Raw genomic sequence first — 23,626 nt, 5'->3', positions numbered from 1 at the left:
TAGTCTTTTTTTATTCCAATCCTTGGATTTCTAGCAATGTGTCATGAATTGTGACAGGCACGTATAAAATACGTTGCAGTTAAAGATCTCAAGTCTGCCCTTATTTTGAACTTTTAATTAAGAACAATTTGTTTTAAACATTTCTAAGGTCTATGAACTCTAACATGTCTAATGTACATTGCTAATAACAAGCTATATCAGTACTTCAATATTGATACTGAAGTAAATACAAAGGTATTATAACATTATGTTTCTTTTGATATGGAATATAACCGTTCAAGGCCTTTCATCTCTATCTTTATCTACTTAATCGTTTGAAAAATAAAATATGAAGCTTCGTGTATAGACATTAACGGTTATAAACGGCATTAAATTTGTGCATTGTTAATGACCGAATAGTTATCAAAGGTACCAGGATTATAATTTAGTACGCCAGACTCATCAGTGACGCTCATATCAAAATATTTATAAAGTCAAACAAGTACAAATTTGAAGAGCATTTATCCAAAATTCCAAAAAGTTATGCCAAATACGGCTAAGGTAATCTATGCCTGGGATAAGAAAATCCTTATTTTTTTGAAAAATTCAAAGTTTAGTAAACAAAAAATTTATAAAAATGACCACATTATTGATATTCATGTCAACACAGAAGTATTGACTACTGGGCTGGTGATACCCTCGGGGACGAAACGTCTACCAGCAGTGGCATCGACCCAGTGGTGTAAATTGTTATCAAAGGTACCAGGATTATAATTTAGTACGCCAGACGCGCGTTTCGTCTACACAAGACTCATCAGTGACGCTCATATCAAAATATTTATAAAGTCAAACAAGTACAAATTTGAAGAGCATTTATCCAAAATTCCAAAAAGTTATGCCAAATACGGCTAAGGTAATCTATGCCTGGGATAAGAAAATCCTTAGTTTTTCGAAAAATTCAAAATTTAGTAAACAGAAAATTTATAAAAATGACCACATTATTGATATTCATGTCAACACCGAAGTATTGACTACTGGGCTGGTGATACCCTCGGGGACGAAACGTCCACCAGCAGTGGCATCGACCCAGTGGTGTAAATAGTGACCCTTAGTTACTTCCAAGTAAAATTGTTTTATTGGCAATCTTTTCTTATTTCTATACGAACGGTTGTTTTATTTTTATTTTCTTTTACAATAATTAAGATATAAAAAAACCCAGCTGTAACATTAAAGTTCGACAAAATAATAAGATCACACAACATGGAAGGATTTCCCTGCGGGTGATGAGCACATACAAAACGTATGACAGGTACTCAGTCCAAGAGAAAGGAAATTGACAGCAAAGGAGAAATAACACGTAATGGCCAAAGAAATCAGACATTAAATAAAGGAAAATAAAAATCAACTAACTAAAACAGTCAGAAACGCTCAAAGTCGAATACTTGAAAGCTAATGATTTATAAGAACCCAAACCAATTGAAGGTCTGCGTGCTAGCATGCATTTATTCATGATTAAATAAATGATGATATGATTTTGTAATTAAAATTTTATTTCGTCTTTGAATTTACTTTTAAATAAAGATGGTTTCATTTCTAAGTAATATTTTTGAATTTGTTTTCAAATAAATTATTTAAAGATTTTTATTAATTATAAGTTGTACAATTTTTATTAAAGTTCTACCTTGATGGTTACTCACTTCTTCTATTTTGAAGGTTATCACGGTGTATCATCAGTACACCGGATATAGGTACTAACCAAGCGGGCATGATCGATTTTGACCTTACAAGGTAACGAAGATCTTTGTTTTGCTTTATCAATATTCAATGTACATTTCTCAACATTTGAAATTCCTGCTCCCAATTAATTTCTGCATCGATTTTTTCCGATTCATAAAACAACTTTGATATTCAAATAAGAACAATTAACTTGTTCATGCGCAAATAGTTGTGAAAGTCAACACCCACTTTCAATTTCGATACAGTTGTTGAGACATTTACATGTTTTATCTGAAAGAAACCTAATACAGGGCAACAGTAATAGTTACCAATCATAAACCCAACTGTGATTATTCATTCCTTGAAACTGTTTAGGTAATAAACGAGTATATAAATAAAGTTTTTGTGTACGGTGTACAACAACTTAACTATGCACCGTACATAAGAATTTATGTGGTCAGCTAAACACCGAACACAACGCTTCTTTAGGGATAAAATATCGCCGGAATAATGACATATGTATGAAAGATTTCAATGCCAATTTTTGAAACAGCTATACTTATTGCACACACACATTGACCTCCTTTTAGAAAAAGAGTTGCAATGAATATAGAATTATATCGGATGAGACGAGGGCCAACTTCTTTTACAAGTATTTGCACATGCTTTTAGTAATCCCTCTTGTTTTGGGGAAATAATGAGGCATCTCTTATCATCAACCTACGACCAAATTATTTCTTAAAACAGCAATTATGTTTAGATTGAAGTACACATTGATATTATGTGAACAAAACAAAGATTTTTCGTTATCGTGTAAGATCAAAATCGCTCACGTCCGCTTGGTAAGTACCTATACCCGCTGTACTATGATACACGGTGGTTATTTTCTTCTATTTAGAAGGTTATTTTCTTCTATTTTGAAAGTTATTTTCTTCTATTTTGAAGGTTATTTTCTTCTATTTTGAAGGTTAATGTTTTTACGCTAAATTTGACCGAAAACTTTCAAGTATTTCATTGGTCATACATTTTTTGGCGGTTTATTTCTATTGAAGTCTATTGTATATATTACTTTCGTCTTTATTTTCTGTTTCAGATTTCGTATTATTTGTATTGGAAATGTTCCACAATTATTTAAGGTCAGTTTGTCCACTTATATCTTCAGATTTTTTGACTATAATATCTTTATTTCAACTTATTACAGGATTAATCAGTAAGTTTTCATTTTTGCATAGTAAGAATGTTTATCATGTGTGTGGCCAATGAAAGTTGCTGGTTATTTAAAAGGTTTATGTTACTTTTGAAACAGACACGTTATTATCTTAAATTTGAGTTACATAGGTTAAGCCTGAAAATAAATAAGTGTAAAGATAAACGTTATGAATGGCGAATATTTGAGTTGGATGTGGTCGAGAGTAAAGGTGTTAAATGTTAATTTGATAAATTTCTTATCAGAGTCTTTATAACAGTTTTGTCGGGTTTTATGACAGAGTTATGATGTAGTTATACGTTGAGGTTTAACCTTTGTACTTCACACGAGATAAGAATGAGTGTTCATTTGTAGTTGCTTATTATCTTATTAGCTAAGTGATTTTGTTGTTTATTTTAAACTAGCTTGACATTATATTAATGTTATTGCTAAATGAGAAACTGTATTACTATTTTGGAATGTCACAGTAAACAATAGTTTGTTTGGATAAGGTTTAATTATACATTTTATTAGTTTCATAAATTGTGAAGTATTTTACAATTAATTGGTTAATTTTTGTAAGTAAACGCATGACTCAGATTGATCTAATACATGCTTGAACAAGTATTAGTTATATATGTTGTTATCAAATGTGAAACTACGTTACAGTGTTTCGTTTGATGCTTTATTACATAGTGAAACTATCCACAACCTACACGAGTCTACTATTCATTTACGCCACAGTTAATGCGACTACATTTTGGCGCCCACGCATGGACACGAACTTAAAGATAGACTGCAGTCGCACAATGAGGAATAATCAGTTGGATAGGTGAATCAGGATGATATATTCAAGTGGAGACAACACAGAATCATTTGCGTTCAAGCAAAATTCATGTTGTATTTCTTTAATTGAACTGTAGATCATATTGCACATGTTACGCTCATGACAGTACGCCTTGAAATGTAAGATTTATAAACCAGTAAAACTAGAAGCCCAGTTTTATATAATGATAAAGATACTTTATAATACATGTTTCTTGACCAGTTTAACGTTTTGAAAGAAGTATCTGAACGTAACATATAATATACATGCACTATAAGAGAATCTTTATGACATTCACAGAAGAGAACAATGTATGACCGGAGGGCATATATCCACTCTACAAATTTATATCGTCATCACCGGGATTTGAACCCCGGTCGCCTGCGTGACACTGAGTGTGTTAACCCACTGAGCCAAAGAATCGATTCACTAGCTCAGTTGATTAAGACTGGCTTAATATATATGTTCTACCTGTACTAAGGAGGGGAAGCAACCCCGCTACAAATGGACCACAGACTACACATTTTGAGAATTGACTTAAAAAATATATAAGAAAGACATGATTGTTTACTAAAACCTCAAATTTGTTGAAAGTAAAGCTATATTCTGTCGCTTTTGTAAAGAAAGATAAAAAAAATTTGGTAAGAAATGCAAAACGTGTCATTCGATGCAGAATTTTGCAATGACATGTAAATTTACAATTTGTATCAACATGCTTTAAACAGCATCATTAAATAATTGCATTTTGAATTAATTTAATAGCAGTTTGACAAATACTAATTTTGATCATTTAGAAGCTTAATATTTTGTCAAACGGCTATATAACCAAAAGCCTATAATCCATTGATCGTTAATTTACCGCTGTCTATATCAAAAAGGAGATGTGGTATGATTGCAATTCTTTTTTTCTGTGCAATAACATTTGCATTTAATAGCCTTTTCGCTTCTAGGAGCTACTGAACTGACTCTCTCTTGCCTAACTTTACTTCTACGTTCGCCCCTATCCATACTTCCCTACTCCGACGCATTATCTCCTATTCTTACTTCCACACACCCTTGATCAGAGATAAAAATCAGTGAAACAAGATTTGAAATAACTGCTGCACAGTGATTACTGAAGACCTCTTATACAGGCGGTTCCGGCGATTTGAAAAAAAGGAAGTAGTCCCAACTTAGAAAAAAGGAGTCAACTTATGTCCCTATTTTTATGCATTGATCCCGGGTACCCTCCCATCACGGAATCCGCCACGATCTTATAATGTGTAAAATAACAACTGGTAAATATTTTGTATTTTAAATGGCGCTATACATAAAAGATCCTGGTCTTGTGTCTCTTGTAACCTTATGTGAGGGAAAGATTCATATTGAATGCTGCGTCAAACTACATTTTACTGAACTGGTGCCCTTTAAATCTTAAAGTATGCGTTTCCTAAATCTCAAAGTAACGCATTGATTTTCAGAAAAACGGGGAATACACCTGATAAAATCATGTGTTGTCTTACACTTTGTATGAAAATGATATATATACCTTTTTTTTAAATACTTTGTGAGAAAGTTTGGAAAATGTTCAAGATATTTTTTATTTTGACAAGTTTGACAGTGCCTTCTTTCTTTTTCTTGCAAGAGAACGTAGTTGTGTTGTTAACAAAATCACTTTCGTTTATGTGATAATAAATCATGAATCTCGATACCTGGTTATTTCTTTTGTTCCGCCAAGCACAATTTCATTCACAAAAAAACCCGTATTGTATTGTTTATTTTAAGATTGAGGCAACCTACCTTTCAACTGTCTTTGGAATTTTCTTTTGGAATACTAGCATCGGAAAATACGCGTTTCCGGAATCTAAAAGCAAGCGTTACCGGCGATTGAATCTGAAAGCAAGCCTTCTGAATATACACCGTGCAATGAGACAACTCTTCACACGACCAAACGACACAGAAATGAACAACTATATCTCATATCACGGCCTACAGCAATGAGCAAAGCCCATACCGCATAGTCAGCTATAAAAGGCCCCAAAGTAACAAATATAAAACAATTCAAACGAGGAAACTAACGGCCTAATTTATGCACAAAATAATGAACGAAAAACAAATATGTAACCAACGAATAACACGCTCCTGGCTTTGGGCAGGCACATACAGAATGTGGCGGGGTTAAATATATTAGCGGGCACCAATCTGCCCCTAACCTGGGACAGTGGTGTACCGTAAATTGAATGTCGTATGGAAAACACTTAAAAAATGCTATCAAATTAGAAATCGCACGCGTGTACCCGTATGCTCACTCAATGATATTTTCATTTGTCGAGTAATTGTATTTTCCTACGAAATTACACATTCGTATAGATATTTTGTTACATATACAAAATACCACCAAGAGTGTTTCGACAATCATACAACGGATAATATAGATTGCTGTCTGCATGTTATGGTGGTAAATATGTTTGTAAACATTTTCCTTAGTTAAAATCATATCAAAGCATATTTTAATACATGTATGCAAAACTTATTGACAAATACAATATTATCGCAACGAAGCGTACAGTATAAAAAGGTGTTATGATAATGAAGCGTACACAACATGAAAATAAAGACACTTTACAACGTGTACTTTTTATTGTTTCTAGATACCACATAAACCTACGATCTTTATAAATTTGCTAATTTATGCTATGAAATTTTAAAAAGTGTTTGTTTTAAAAGTATGAGGCACGAGAAACATTAAGTTCTGAATATTTAAAATTACCAAGCATACTCTAGTCATCGATATTGTAGTGCGTTTTTTTTAATTTTTGTCTATAAAAATGTCACAAAGTAGAAACACCTTGTAGTAGATAATGAGTATTATGACAAAGAATATATTGGAGCAAAATATCCGAAGAATATATATTGGATTTTCTTTACAAGTATTTTAAAATTCTTCACTGTCTAAACTCAGTGAAACACGGTGTGTTTGATTCGAACGTCAACGGATTCATCTGTATCTGGGTTATACGGGGTGTATATACATCAAACATGTAAGTTGTGTTCACTCGTTGCACGACAGCTAGAAAGTAATACTATGTTTTATTACCAAAAAGTACACTCATTGGTCACTATTCGTGACCCTATTATATATTTATACGACCCGTCCAGTCAATACAATATTTCCCCGCTATACTTAAACGAAACGCGGTAAAATGTAAGCGTAATTTCATTCCACCCTTTTTTTATTCCGGGTACTAGTACATGTAACTGTTTTTCACTAGAGAATATTGTATGTAAATAGTGTGAAAGCGTTGATCTTGACATCATTGTTTTGTTTATATTAGACCAGTTTTTTGTTTACATAAATTAATAGGTTAAAATAAGAATAGTTGTCATGGAACCAGTTTGATTAATAAATATTGACATAGAACATACGATTTTATATCGAAGTCTACCAAAACGCAAATGCAAAGAAAAACTGCGGCAATCCAGTTTTATTTGAATAAGACAATTTAAAAGCATATGATTTGATGGATTTCTATTATCAAAATTAAATTCGTAAATAAAGCATTGTATATTTTGTGTTAGCATGTGTCTAAATTGAGTACTAACACACTTCATCAATGTATGCATCTTTAAAAATACTAGTGTTATAAATCCCGGTTCAAGGTAACCAGTGCAATCCTTCCAGGTACAAAATCACTAGTGTAATCATTCCTGGTTCAAAACATTTATGTGAAAATTCCGTGGATGAAAAACACTAGTTTACTTTGTCTATTTTTTACATAAATTATCTATGCAAGTTTTAGTTAATTAAATTGCTTAAATAACAAGCCCCATTTTTTTTTTTTTTTATATATTTCCCTTTAAAAAAACTCTCATAAGAATTTTTATCAAAAGTGGTGAATATTTTACACAAGGCCCGGATTAAAAACCCTAGTGATTTTTTGTGAATAAATGACACTAAGGATTTTTATCCTCCGGATAAAGTACACTGACTGTTACATAAATACAATTCTCTACAATTTCATAATACATCATTGCGGTTATAAAACTTTCCAGCACGATTTTTGTACTCAGACTCAAGAATCAACCAATCCAAATACTGGATTTTGTGTTTCGAACATGATTTGTGTGCTCCGAGCACTGACCATAGTTTTATGACTTCAACCCCGCATAATGCACCTTTGGGTTTTGTTTAGTTCCTTGCTTCGCTCTGGGTATATTTTATCATTCCATTAAAAATAAAAAGATGTATATAAATATGAAATAATTATTTAATTAATTAGAAAATATAATACATAATTTTAACGACCATAAAATAAATAAGAAGTCTTTAATAGTTCTTCTCCTTTTTTCTGTTTCCGGAAACAAGAAAACAGCGAATTGATGAAATCTCTGATGGTTGGTTTCTTAGCCTTTTTAAGTCCGTCTGAAAAGAAATACAATACACTAAACACATGTGTATAGCCAATACAACTGAATTGATTATCTGAATTCGTTACAGCTATTCTTTTTATTGTGAAATTTGTATCAACCCTGTCTTGTGTAGATGTAACAGTAAATTTGGTCCTGTAGTAAAATGTGTCCGCCATGCAGACATTTTTTCCTAGTTAATCAAGTCCATGTCCATGATTTTACTAGGAAAAGAAGTCCAAGGATAAATGTTCCTAATAAGTCCATAGCTAGTAAAATATGTCTGATACTCATTATCCTAGGAAAAATTGTCCAAAGACTTGTTTTTCTATTAGTTTTACTGTTTATAAAAATCATTCAAAATGGGGGAAAAAATCTTTGTTAACATTGGAAAGTGTCATTATGTTTCCTATTAAAATAAAGGACATGTACGTTATTACCTAGACATGTTAATGACATGGACATGATATCCTTCGAAAATTTATCTGGGACATACATTTAAGATAACTAAATTATTGATACACAACTGTAAAACAATATTTAACATAACAGTTTAATTTACCTTTTAAAATAAAGAGCATGGACATTTTTATGGAATATTAATGACATGGACATGATTTCCTAGGAAAAATAGTCTGCGGACAAAAATTCTATTCAATGTGAATGCACAACTCTTTACCAATATTAAAACATGAATAGTGAGTTTCCATTGTTTATAAAAATTTCCCTTTTAAAATAAAGGACATGGACATTTTTACCTAGGAATTTTGATAACATGGACATGATTTCCTAGGAAAATTTGTTTGGGGACATACATTTAATAAAAATAAACGGCCCTTAATATTTTCATTCCTCTTTTAAAATTAAGAGCAAGGACGTTTTTACCTAGGAATTTTATTGACATGGATTCGATTTCCTAGGAAAATTAGTCTGGAGACACTAAGGGTTTTGATTTTTAGGGGGGAGGGCTAGGATGAAATTTGAAAAAAATAGGCAGGACAGGAGTTTTGAGTTAAAAAAAAAGGCAGGATGAGACAATTGCCAAAAAAAAGTCAGGACGACAATTTAGGTAAAAAAAAGTCAGGACGACAATTTAGGTAAAAAAAGTCAGGATCAACTAAAAAAAAAACAAACAGGACCAAACAAAGTGAAAAATAAAAAGGCAGGACAGAGATTACAGCTAAAAAAAAAATGCAGGACAACATTTTTCATCCTAGCCCCCCCCCCCCCCCCCCCCCCCCCCCCCCAGGATATAAATATGCAACTCTTAAAACAACATTTAAACATAACATTTAAATTTCCATTGTTTATATGTAAATTGAATTTATTATAGAATTTTATAGGGCATGATTTCCTAGGAAAATTGGTCTGTGGACGTAGATTACTAACATAGGACTAAATATACTAGTAAATTCTGTAACCATGGACTTTTTATACTAGTAATATTTGTCCGCCCAGACATATTTTACCAGGACAAATTTATCACTTACATAGACACATGTGTCATGGTATTTACGAAAGATTAAGTTATTTAGTTTTCTATTTAGGAATTAGTTTCTATTCCCCTTAAGTTTTACAATATACCCTTTAACATAATTAGAGCAGAGTATATTTGTAATGTCAGGGGCGGATCCAGCCATTTTAAAAAGGGGGGTTCCTTACCCAGGACAAAAAGGGGGGGGTCCAACTACATGTCCCCATTCAAATGCATTGATCGTCCAAAAAAGGGGGGTTCCAACCCCCGGAACCCTCCCCCCCTTTGGATCCGCGCCTGAATGTAGTGGCGGGTTTTGCGTTTACATGTACATGTACGTACATATGCATGTTTAACACCACTTTGTGTCTATTACAAACTATATGAGCCTATGATCATACGTTACTGTCTGCTGTATATATATATATATAATTCCCTCTATCTATACTATTAAACGAGAAGACCTCATTTTGGGTGTCGCTTCTCCTCCTTCCACAATAAATTGATCATTGTGACTATATGTCCTATAGGTACCATGCATAGTTGCATTTGTCATCCATTCTTATGATTATTCAGTTTCGGTTATTTTGGGAGAAAAACGGAAAAAAAGAAGTCCGGATATGTGTCCGTCATCACTCCGGCTTTTATTCATAGACAACTTCCTCTTCCGTTTATATTTCCAGAAGTTTGGTAAATTTACATTACATACCCTATATTATCATGTTTTATTTAAGATTCATTTAAGAATGTTGTCCCAAGTGTAAGCAACGACCCAGACTGTGTGAAAATAAACACAATCATTTTTGTTATTCATTGTCCCAAGTGTAAGCAACGACCCAGGCTGTGTGAAAATTAACACAATCATTTTTGTCATTCACTTATCGTCACGTAAATAACGACACAGGCATAGCCTAAATTATCATGTTTTATTTGTCACGTAAATAACGACACAGGCATAGTCTATATTATCATGTTTTATTTAAGATTCATGCAAGCCATTTTCACACTTATCGTCTTGTAAATAACGACACAGACATAGCCTAAATTATCATGTTTTATTTGTCACGTAAATAACGACACAGGAATAGTCTATATTATCATGTTTTATTTAAGATTCATGCAAGCCATTTTCACATTGCCTGAATCGTTATATGTTGTCCCAAGTGCAAGCCATTTTCACACTTATCGTCACGTAAATAACGACACAGGCATAGCCTAAATTATCATGTTTTATTTGTCACGTAAATAACCACACAGGCATAGTCTATATTATCATGTTTTATTTAAGATTCATGCAAGCCATTTTCACATTGCCTGAATCGTTATATGTTGTCCCAAGTGTAAGCAACGACCCAGGCCGTGTGAAAATCGTCACGTAAAGAACGACACAGGCATAGCCCATATTATCATGTTTTATTGTCATTCACTTATCGTAACGTAAATAACGACACAGGCATAGCCTATATTATCATGTTTTATTGTCATTCAATCACTTATTGTCACGTAAATAACGACACAGACATAGCCTATATTATCATGTTTTATATATTAAAATAAGTAAAACATGCTCAACTTCATCTAAAACTACCTCGACCAAAAACTTTTACCTGAAGTGGGACAGACGGACGAGACGAACGGACGGACGACCGAACAAACGAACGCACGGATGCACAGACTAGAAAACATAATGCCCATAATTGGGGCATAAAAATTTATTGTTAAAAGGGAAAATAGTGATTTGGCAAAAATGAAAGTAAGGTAGAGATTAGAGGGAGGCAGGACCTTTTTCGGTGCGTCAGGATCGGGTGTTTTGAAGCTCGGGATTTGGGGATTGATCCTTACGGGATCCGGGAATATATTTTTCGATTTCGGGATATGAATTTCTTTAAATTCTGCATCTCAGTTTCATGGTTTTAAGCCCGGGATTTCGGGATCAGGACCCCTCCGATCGACAACCCCTCAAATTAGCCTTAGTCGGTATTAGTCATTTATACATGATTCAAATCCTACAATCGGCATGTTAATACTTGCTTGCTCTCAAAAAAAAGCATTGATGAATTGTCATAGAAGCATATTTTTTAGACTTATAATGGTCTATATATAAGCAGTTACATTTATTTCATGTTTGAAACGGTGCAAATTTTTAATTTGATTTGACTTTTACCAAAAGAAGCATTGTAACAAAGGAGAAGAATAATTGTGGTCGTAGGCCAGAAACACGAATATAATTGAATTTAACAGAAAGGAAACAAATATCGGACTTTGGAAAAAGGGAGGTATACCTTTTATGTAATTCTCCATACATAATATCTTTTACAAAAAATCATCCTGAAACAGTTCACAAGCAGTATATGCCCGCGATTTCGCGGGTGTGTTCTAGTCTTATTTAGTAGTATAAATCAGGTATTGTCTCACAAGGCCGTTTATAGTTTACTTTAGGTATATTAAGTTTTGTACATTGTTGAAGGATAAGCGATGACAAATTTATATTTGTGTTATACCGTTTCTTTGTTTCTTTTTAGATTAGTTATCTTCCTTCTGCATTCTTTTCTTATCAGCTTTACATAATTTGTTTGTTCTTTTTTCCTTCTTCTTTTCCTGCTTTTCCATAATTTTCCTCTCGTTTTTGTCGGGAATATCCAGTTCATTGTCGTTCTGTCAGGAAATTAATAAATGACATATTAATAATAAGAAAACTTCAGCAGACGGACATTTGTAATCTTGCCTATATATCACGAATTTTACCTTATATGCCTATATTAATTTATTTTTTTTAAATTCATTTTGTTTTGAATGTCCATCTGTTAAATTAAAATTCGTGTAAAGATATTTATGTATCTATTATATAACTATAAAAATGATATTTATATTTCATTTGCTTTATCTAAAATAATAGCCATAGTCTTTTAATTAGTTAATTTCTTGTTGTATGAGATTAGACGTCGTTGGTTAGTTTAAACATATTCATTTATAGTGGATTTGGAAACAAGTTTTGCAACTTATATTAAACCCTTTCCACTTTGCGGGTGCGAGTGCTGCCTTGTAAGGGCATTTGTAGCCTGCCCTTTTTCGAAATCTACAAGGGTGTTTTTAACGTGCAAGAGATATGGCTCTCTCTTACCCCGGGTCAGCCATTTATCGTCACCCTCCGACGGACTATTATCGTTGGTTGCTTCTAGTTATAATTGTTTTTCGTTATTATTGAGGTATAAAACATTGTGGTATTAAACAGTCGTCGGTTCCTCTTTTGGGTTGCTTCCCATTGACCATGCCGGCCTTTTTATTTATTTTATTAGCTTACTATACGGTATTTGCTTCTTTTCTTAATTGAAGACCGTACAATGACCTGTATTTATTTACATAATTATCTTTTGTCTCTAGTAGATCGTATTTTTCATTGCTATCATACCACACCTCCTTGTTTTTATTATGATAGGTATGAGTTTATGTGTTTTTCTCTTGCGCAAATGTGTTTTCCCTGTCTTCCGCAGTGTATAATATGTCTTTAGTTAAAATGTTACCTTCAAAGATATATCTGTCCATGTAGGAGCTTCCAGTTTATGGATGTGAGCTATAGAGGAAGGCCCTGCAAATAATTGGTTGTTTTATAGATAATAGTTATAATATTTTTTTCAAATTGCACGATCAAATTTTAGAGAAAAAAAATATATTTCAAAACTGCCCGCGATAACAACAGTAAAATCATGATGCATACCGATGCATATGGAAATAAAGGTATTAAATTATCCCTTAATTTCCTAATATTTTCCTATTTAGTTCTATTTATTAGAAAAAGACAAACGTTAACAGTAAACATGAACTTCAATGAACAATTTCAATAATCCTAACTTTAAAAGATAAACTAGAAATAAAGCTTTGCCAGCAATAATACGATAATTAACTCAAAAGATATTCTAAACAATTTTAAAGAACTTTCCTGAATTTACCAAAAGAATAAAATACTTTAAGCAATGATCAAAATTAATGGAGTCCGGCTCCAAAGAGTCCGCTAAAATGAAATATTCCTTTTTAACTTTGAAAACGCTGTCTTTACTATTTTCCTTTACAATTTAACCTTTAAAAAAATGAAGTTTCTAAGAAAAGTTAACCATTTTGACTAAAATAAATAACGAGCAAATAAAATACTAACTGTAATAACCAAAAGTTTTATCAGAACTGACGACCAATTAAGCGTCGAAATTACGTCAATGTTGGATTGTTGGCAAAGTTGAAAAATTGTCAGATTGTTGGATCGCGCGATTGCCCATTCGTCTCAACTCGGCCGATTCCGTACCCTCATCTAACAAAATAGAAGGAGAGTAGCGGATTCTACCGAGGATTGCTGATTGACGCTTGCCGTCCAACTAAATATTTGAATTCTCAAATAAATTACACAAATCACAATAGTGATCAATTTTAGTAACCTTTATAAAATAAACAAATTTTGCATGGTACTAAACAAATTTCTATAGTAGCTAAAAATACACCAATACAGCGCCACCGGAAGTCATAATACGTAAGCAACAGCAGCTGACTAAACAAGCGTTAGCCTTTCAAAAAGGGCTAGTCGACTCTTAGCTGATGAAAATGGAAAGTGCTCTCGCTTTCTAGATTAAATCATTTACTAGAATATCCACATGCATCAATCAACAAATTTTACCACACACGTGAGGTCACACGTTATGTAGTAGTATATATCGTTTAACGTTGTTGTTTACGAAACTCCAGAAGATTCGACTATTTATAGATAAAAGTTACCTGTGTACCAATATCATGAAAATGCATGATTAATGACCAGGCAAAATCTAATTGCTAAAATAGAGAGGACAAATCCGATACTCTACGGGATTGAAGGACATTTACTAGCATATCCAACTATAACAGTCATCACGTGAATTTGATGACGTCACACATCACCCGTATTAAGCCCAAGTTAACTGTATAGAAATGCACAGGGGCTTTCAAAAATCGATAAAATATTACTTTAAGTTCATGATACAAAAAGTGTGGAAATATATAGTATTTCCTCATATATTTAGAAATATATTTATGCCTTTTGAAAAAGTTTAAATTTTGGTCTTCTCCCTTCCAAATGCTTTTGAAAATTTGTCTTGTTGCCTCGATAAGTTCACACTGTTAATCATACAACTCCGATAAATATTGGATTTTCTGTCGTGTTAAACCTAAGATTACGATTTAAACAAAACAGATGGATAAATTGTGGGAATATGTGCTTATTACTATATTCATAAATATTTGAAATATCATATATGCAATAGTTTAATTTTTTATTATGTCTCTTCCAAATTGATTTGAAAATCAGTCATTTTCAGAAAATCTGGTATTATTTTTCAAGATGGCGACCTCATTGACAGCGTGGGACGACTTGGTAAAAATATATTTTGTAAGATGTGTTACATTGAAAATCAAAGAACCGTTGGATGCTCACGTTTTCAGTCATTGTCTTACCTTAAAGCAGCATAGAATCAAACATTGGTTCCTTTTGACAAATCTGTTACATGCTGTTTATTTTATAAAATTTTGAAAAAAAATGGCGACCAAATAATTTTCAAACGTGGACGATGTTCGACACTTATTTTGTACATGCACATAATTCAATTTAATTTCACTGTTTACATTGCAATTAAATATGACATGTTATGGTCACTATAATGATAGCCAAGGGCATAGCTAGATTAAAGAGATACTAATTAAGTCATTACATCAACGTGATCAAAGATTGAAAACAAACATGGCACCTAATCACGATAATACCAATGTAGATTAGTGTTGTCCGATTCTAAATGAAATTCATTACGATATTATTTTATATTTTTAAAAGAAGATTTCGAATGGATATTAATTAACCGAGGTGAAATAAATATATTGTCTAATTTTCTTTAAATCATTCATCGGGTAACCAGTAAATTTTACATAATCCTAATTAAACCAGTAACATACAGAGTTATCGAACGTAATTATGACTGGAATAGTTGCATATGGGTTTGGATTGTCCTAACCAATCAATAAACTTTGATTATTCACGTCTCGTAATATCTTCCAATCAGGTAGCAAGAAAAATTCACGCACTAACTGTCCATCGTTCAATTCTTAATCTGGACTCCTAGGAGTCTAGTCGATAACAACATTGCTAAAAGTTATGTGTGTCACCGGCGTCACCGCCACCGCCGCCGCCACCGCCGCCACCACAAAATGCGATGCAAGACTGCGTTATTATTTTTTCTATTTGCCCCGAACACGATACGATTAATCGGGGATTGATGTTCACATCATGAAGAGTTGCTTCCCTTTTTTGTATCAGAGTTCCTCGATACGATCAGGTGACCTTGCCTCGTTGAATTGTCACTCCACGAGAGATATATATACAGAGTTGCTTCCCTTGTTTTGTACCAGAGTTAACGTTCCTCGATACGATCACGTGACCTGCTGTCCATATATGGTCATATATGTTTATTTTGATTATTGAGTGAAAATAAAAGTTTTTTTCCAAATTTGGTCATCATTTCCATATATGATCATAGGGTATCTGGTCGGTTTCCATATATGGTCATGTATTTTATTTTGATTTTTCAACGGAAATAAGGTTTTTACCAAATTTGGTCATGATTTCCATATATGGTCATATGTTGTTTTGTCGATTTCCATATATGGTCATGTATGTTTATTTTGAGTGAAAATAAGGTTCTTACCAAATTTGGTCATAATTTCCATATATGGTCATAGGGTATTGTGGTCGCTTTCCATATATGGAATTCATCATATGGTGGTCCAAGAGTCATAATCCGACATCTGGTGCTTCCGTTTTGATACATAACCCTTCATACTAGAATTGGCAAAGATCTACGTGAGTCATACTGTTCATATGACGTCAGCGCCTTAGCGCCTTGCGTTTTTTTGTGGTTGCATAAAACATCATAACGAACAGAAAAAATACTTCTCGAATTTCCATACGTACATCATGGTATTGTCATGTAGTGAGTCATGCCCCGATCTTGCATCCTGATGATTCATGGTTGCGTCATGACCAAATATGACCGGCGTCCATCCGTCGTGACTCATCTTCCTTACTTCCGCTGACGTCATTAGGGCTAGTATATGCCTATATATCATATTGGGGGCGGGGCATGCGCATATGACGTCAGCGCCTTAACGCCTTGTGTTTTTGGGGTGGCTCAAACTCCTCACTCCCTACTACTACTATCGACAGTTTTCACACGAGATTACGCCAGCTAGCTGTAAACTGAATTTACTAAAACATCTAAAGAAGTGAAATCGCAAATAATCCAAGGTTGTCATTCAACTAGACTAAGATTAAAGGCTCTTCGGGAAGACGCGACCCTTGAAGGATTAATTTCATCAGCTAGAGCGTTAGAACTTTCCGAAAAACAGGCAACGGAAATTGAACAATCAGACAAACAATCCGCAAATGCTGTGATAAAAGGAGTTGTGAAACGTCGAAACGGACCACGATTTCTACAGACACAAACTGACCAAAACGAAAAGAAAAAGAATAATTGCAGAAACTGCGGAGGTGACTTTCCTCATGCAAACAAGTGTCCTGCATTAGGAAAAAGCTGTAACTCATGTAAAAAGTTGAATCATTTCGCTTCTGTATGTAGATCCAAACGTATGGATGGAACTAGCACTTTCAAACGAAAAGTAAACAAAGTTGACAATTACGAAAAAAAAATATTTTTTAATGGCAATTATGACGCCCAATAATTTGAGCAGTACAATTAAGTTCAATTTCATACAAGTGATTACATATTGATTACATTGATTATTTAACAATTAAACAAAGACAAGTCTTTTTCATGACGATGCTCATGACAGCAGTTCAGATGATGGTTACGTATTTGGATTGAGAGAAAATACTGTGAATAAAGTACAGAAAGGACAACCGAAAATAAACGTGAAAATTAATAATTCTAATGTGGATATCTTAATTGACACAGGATCAAGTATTAACGTTATTGATTAAAGCACATTCGAGAACATCAAGTGTAAACCCAAACTTTCTCACGCCGACACTAAACTCTTCGCATATGGTTCAGATAAAAACTTGAAATTAATGGGAAAATTTCACGCTACAATAGAGACTGACCATACAATAACAACCGCACCGGTGTATGTGATGAAAGAAGATACGGGAATTTATTGTGCTATGATACATCTGTTGACTTAAGCATAGTGCCAGTCATTTCGGCAGTAGCAGATAAACATGAAATATTATGCAATACATATAGCGATGTGTTCAATGGAATTGGAAAACCAAAAGATGAAAAAGTGAAAATTCATATTGATGGAAGTGTAAAACCAGTAATACAACCACATAGGCGTATTCCGTTTCACATTCGAAAGCAAGTAGAAACAGAACTCGAGAAACTCGAAAAGCAGGATATAATTGAAAAGGTGGATGGACCAACACCTTGGGTGTCCCCGATAGTTGTGGCCCCTAAACCGAAAAACAAGAAATTCGATTATGCGTTGATATGAGGGAACCGAACAAGGCTATTTTGCGTTCACGTCATATTACACCAACACTCGATGATATGATTTTGGATTTAAACGGATCCAAAGTACTATTCTCGAAAATGGACCTTCGAAGTGGATATCATCAATTGGAGTTAAACGAAGAATCCCGGAACATAACAACCTTCACGACACACGTAGGATTACGGAGATACAAACGACTCAGTTTTGGAGTATCGTCAGCCGCAGAGTTATTCCAAAACACACTGAGTAATGCACTGGAAGGATTAGATGGAGTCCGAAATATATCCGATGATATTATCGTATTTGGAAGGAACCAGGACGAACATGATAAACGATTGGAAAAACTATTTGCACGACTTAAAGAGAAGAACTTGACATTGAATAAGGCAACATGTGAATTTAAAGAACAAACTTGATTTCTATGGTCACATTCTTAGTGCAGATGGCATATCAGCAGATCCAAGAAAAATAAGCGCTATCAGGAACACGACAATACCAAAAGACCTAGGTGAAATTCGTAGTTTCCTAGCAATGACCAATTATGTAGGACGTTTCATTCCAAATTATTCAACTATTACTGAACCGCTCCGCAGATTAACAAAGCAGGATTCGAAGTGGGAATGGACATCTGAACAACAGGAATCATTTGACAAGCTTAAGAATGAACTTGTTGCTGACCGTGTAATGTCATACTTTGACCCTAACAAAGAAACAATGTTGATAGTAGATGCAAGTCCCGTTGGATTAGCTGGATTATTAACACAAAATGGCGAAATAATCGCATATGCAAGCCGATCATTGACAGACGTTGAAACACGCTATTCGCAAACAGAAAAGGAAGCATTAGCAATTGTATGGGCAATTGAACATTTTCACCTTTATTTGTACGGACAATCATTTACATTGGTATCCGATCACCAACCGCTTGAAACTATATTCAACAGTCCAAAGGCAAAAACACCAGCACGCATTGAAAGATGGAGATTAAGATTACAGGGATACAATTTTAAAATACAGTACAAGCCAGGAAAGGTGAACGCGGCCGATTATTTATCAAGACATCCGACCCCGAATACATCAGTCGCATGTAAACATTCTCAATTAGCTGAAGAATATGTCCGATACTTAACTGACAACGCTGTGACGAAGAAAATGACTCTGAATGAAATAGCCGACAGTACACAAAAAGATAAAGATATACAAACTGTTATTACTGCATTAAAATCAAACAGGTGGGACAAGCATGAGAGTAATACGCTTGATACATTCTCAAGATTACGATACGAATTAACAGTCGTTCCCGGTAATGATATGGAGATCATACTTCATGATAATAGAATTGTCATTCCGAAAGATTTACAGATGCGTGTAATTGACCTTGCACATGAAGGGCACCAGGGCATAGTACGTACAAAACAGTTGTTACGTGAAAAGGTATACTTCCCTGGAATAGACAAACTTGTAGAACAAACGTGTAAATCATGTATACCATGTTTAGCGTCAACCCCGAAAAATGTTTTCGAACCGTTACAAATGTCTGAGATACCGAATAATGTATGGGAGAATCTCAGCATGGACTTTTGTGGACCATTTCCGAATGGATATTACGTTATGGTTATAATTGATGAATACTCAAGGTATCCTGTAATAGAAACCTTAACCAGTTTAACCGCAAAATCCGTCATACCGCTATAAGACAAAACTTTCTCAATTTTTGGAATACCGAAAGAACTGAAAACAGATAACGGACCGCCGTTTAATTCGGGAGAGTTCCGAAATTTTGCAGATAACATGGGTTTTAAGCACCGCAAAATAACTCCGTTATGGCCTCGCGCTAACGCGGAAAGTGAAAGATTCATGAAAACTATAGGAAAAGCAATTCGTGCAGCTCAAACGTAACATCGTAGTTGGAAGCAAGAAATACACACATTTCTTCGCAATTATAGAGCAACACCACACTCAACAACTAACGTGTCCCCGGCAGAACTTTTATTTGGAAGGAAAATCAATACAAAAATGCCGAACATTTCAACAAATGACCAAGCCGACAGTGAAGTTCGAAAAGAAGACCACAAGAACAAAAGTAAAATGAAGTTATGCTTCCAGAAAAAAACAATTAGTAAAAGTACCTGATTTTACAGTAGGAGATACCGTTCTAGTTAAACAGGAAAAGAAAGATAACCTATCTACCCCGTACAATCCTCAACCATTAACAATCAAGAATAAAAAGGGTAGTATGATTACGGCAACGAACGAACAACAAAAAGATATAACTCGAAATTCGTCACACTTCAAAAAGGTTGGGAAATCTAAGATAATGACTGATGAGGAAATAGAAGAAATCATTGATGATGACATTATACAAAACACACCATTACAGAAGATCATCACGAGAAAAACAAACACCGACACATCTCGATGATTATGTGCGTTAAAGAGCTGTGTTACAGGCATAATAATCCTGTGTTCTTTCTGATGTAGCAGTTAGGTTTGATGTTGATTTATATGTTTGTGAATTTATGATACAAATCAATTTTGTGGAATTTACTATTCACACTCGTAATGATAGCCTTATCAGATTGATCAGACGATCCACTAATTATGTTGACATTACAGTACGCGTACCGAATAACTTACATCTATCACAGACTATAAAGTTCTAATTTTCTATTGATACAATTGTATGCATCTTATCACTTAATTTGTTTACACAGACAGTTAAAGATTTTATGACTAAACAGACAGTAATATAATTAATTAAAGTCGAACTTTAATCTGAGAAAAGAAGAGATGTAATATTGTAACTTAATTTCGTTCATTCATAAATATCTATACAGTTCAGAGTTCACGCACGTGTTGTGTTGATGGACATAGCAGATAAGGTCGCGTCGTATTGCTTTATGTATTTGTGTTGATTACTTAGCTCTAGCATTATCTTAAAGTATGTTAATCAGTACACATGGCTTGTCTTTTAGTTAATATATATAGGCTACCAACGTTACAACGACCAAAATGGTAAATATCAAGGATAGTGAGCATTAACATCTACAAAACATTGAAGAAGTTGACTACAAATGCTAAAAGGAATTACAAGAACTATGTGAAAACAGTTGCCAACACGTAAAAAAAGTGTTTTTATTGAACAATCGTCCCAAGTGACACGTGGGTTCTACTGCGCATGTCAATACATTTCATTCATAAAATTCAAGCACAGGTGCTAGGAATTTACTACGATTTACTACAGTTTCTACAATAATTATTGGATCTTCACAAAAAAACAAGACATACAGTCGGTTTATTCAGTGAATTATTATTATGAACTGGTAATTTTATAACATGAACTTCCAATTGTTTATCAAATATACAAATGACAGTAATTCAATATTTCTAGAAAACTCATAATATTTGTAATTGTTCTAACTTTACTTTATTAAATGTTAATTAACACTTATTTGCTTCAATTATCATATGTTCCAGACTACAATCATTACTATAGTATTAATGAATGGGTGTTTTTATAATGGCCCTGTTATATGTCCTAGGTCTGTAATAATGGTCGAGGAAGTCTGTAATGGACCGAGGCAACGCCGAGGGCCATTACAAACATCCGAGGCCGGATCGACGTGGGGCCGGATCGACCCGAAAGCTCCTTCTTTTTTAATGACAGTTTAGTTTGAAAAATAATAATTTGTACTCTACCATGATAAAACTTAAATATACCAAATATCCAATATATTAAGTTGAAAAACAGGATGAACAGGGATCCCTATATATAATGGTTCTTTAATGTTGGTTGCTGGTTACTAAATTAAATAAAATACAAAAAGGTATTATACTCTTTACAACTTAATTTTATTAACTTTATTAAAAACCCTAACTGGGCTTAATACAGACAAACTGGGCATTAATACAGGGCCATTACAGAAAAACCGGACCATTACAGAAAAAAACAGGGCCATTATAGAAAAACAGGGCCATTACAGAAAATATGTAATTTTTAACAAACGGTCTTTTTTGGCAATAATGTACTTAGTTGGTTAATAAAAAGTAGTATAATACAAGTTGTTTCACACAGTTACTGTTTCCTACATAATAACTTTCATAAAAAATACAGAATATTAAACAGTATGCTTTATTAATACCAATTTAAAACATACATCAAAAATATCTTACATGTCTATAACACGTCACAATAAAACACATGTACCCTAGTCTTCGTACTCTACACATGGAGTGGGAGGGCGGGTTTTCAATTTAGCGCTTACGAAATTTAAACAGCTTGCTTGCTGCGATGAAATTCTAAAAAAGACTAAATTACTTCACAGAATATAACGTCACTCATGTTGGGTAAATCTAAAACATAAAACACAATCCGTCAGTGGCCCCAGCGATAACTGAATTTAATTCTATTTACGCAAATTCCATTATCTCAGACATGTTAGATGGTGCCATTAAAACAAAATATATATATGGTTTGGCGATATCTGGCCACAGCTCTTATTCATAATATGATAGATTCATATGATATATAATATAGATAGATATAGATAGATAGACCATAGATGTATATATGTAGATAAATATATGGTCGGTTACCCGAAGATAATATGGCAACCAGATAGATAGATAGACAGATGTATATGAAAATGTAAATATGCACCGTGGGATACAATGATGCTTTAAATTTAGAAAACACCGTGGGATACACAAGTGTAGTCTGTATTATCCAAAAATCTAAAATTTCATAGTTAACATTAAAATTCTATGCAGCGAATTCTGCCAATTTGACGGAGGAAAGCAGAGACTCTGTCAACCGCCAAAAAAAGGGCGGTTCGCTGCAAAGCTGTGAACCAGATATGAGATAACTACAGATAGATAGATAGATATTTTTATTTAAAGTACAACTTGGTACATATATGTGTTAAATAATCTAGATAGATGGATAGATATTTTTATTTAAGGTAGCACAATACAAAGATTTTAAACCTCCAATTCCCCAGTTTTAAAATGCTGTAACTTTCGTTATAATGCTTGAAAATTTATAATAGTGGTATCCATGGATAGCTAACAGACTACTTTTTCAAATAAATGCAATGTTAGTATTATAAAACAATTATGTAATCAATTATAATGATAACTGTGTCAACAAAATTTTACAACAAATTTCCACTTTCAATTGAAATTAGCTTCTTCATGGATCCCCCTAGAGGGTTGATTTTATTATATGTTGTTCCTTGAGTCATTATCTACAAAAGGGTGTCTCAGATTTTGGAAAGAATGTATAGATCAAATTTTACACCTAATCATACATTATCTACTTTTATGTGGTAAGGATGTTTACACTAATTACAAATTAATGAGAGAATGGAATACGATAGCGATAATCTGAGACACCCTTTTGAAGCTCCTGCTTTGCTGATTAAGATAACGTTCAAATTTCTGGTGTAGCTATAGAGATGAAAGAGCTAAATTCATTCAAGTGAACTGACCAAGATTTTGTCACTAATTGCACAATAATTGATTACATAATGATTGCATAACA

General features: G+C 33.6%; 1 pseudogene; it reads left to right on the top strand.

Annotated features, from left to right (window-relative positions):
* Nucleotides 1–14,923: 14,923 nt before the first annotated feature.
* LOC143057347 (uncharacterized) lies at nucleotides 14,924–18,084 on the top strand (annotated as a pseudogene).
* The last annotated feature ends 5,542 nt before the right edge of the window (nucleotides 18,085–23,626 follow it).

This window comes from Mytilus galloprovincialis, chromosome 13, assembly GCF_965363235.1.
Source record: "Mytilus galloprovincialis chromosome 13, xbMytGall1.hap1.1, whole genome shotgun sequence".
NCBI lineage: Eukaryota > Metazoa > Mollusca > Bivalvia > Mytilida > Mytilidae > Mytilus > Mytilus galloprovincialis.
Note: the sequence above shows the minus strand (reverse complement) of the source record. Positions and strands in the feature narration are given on the sequence as shown.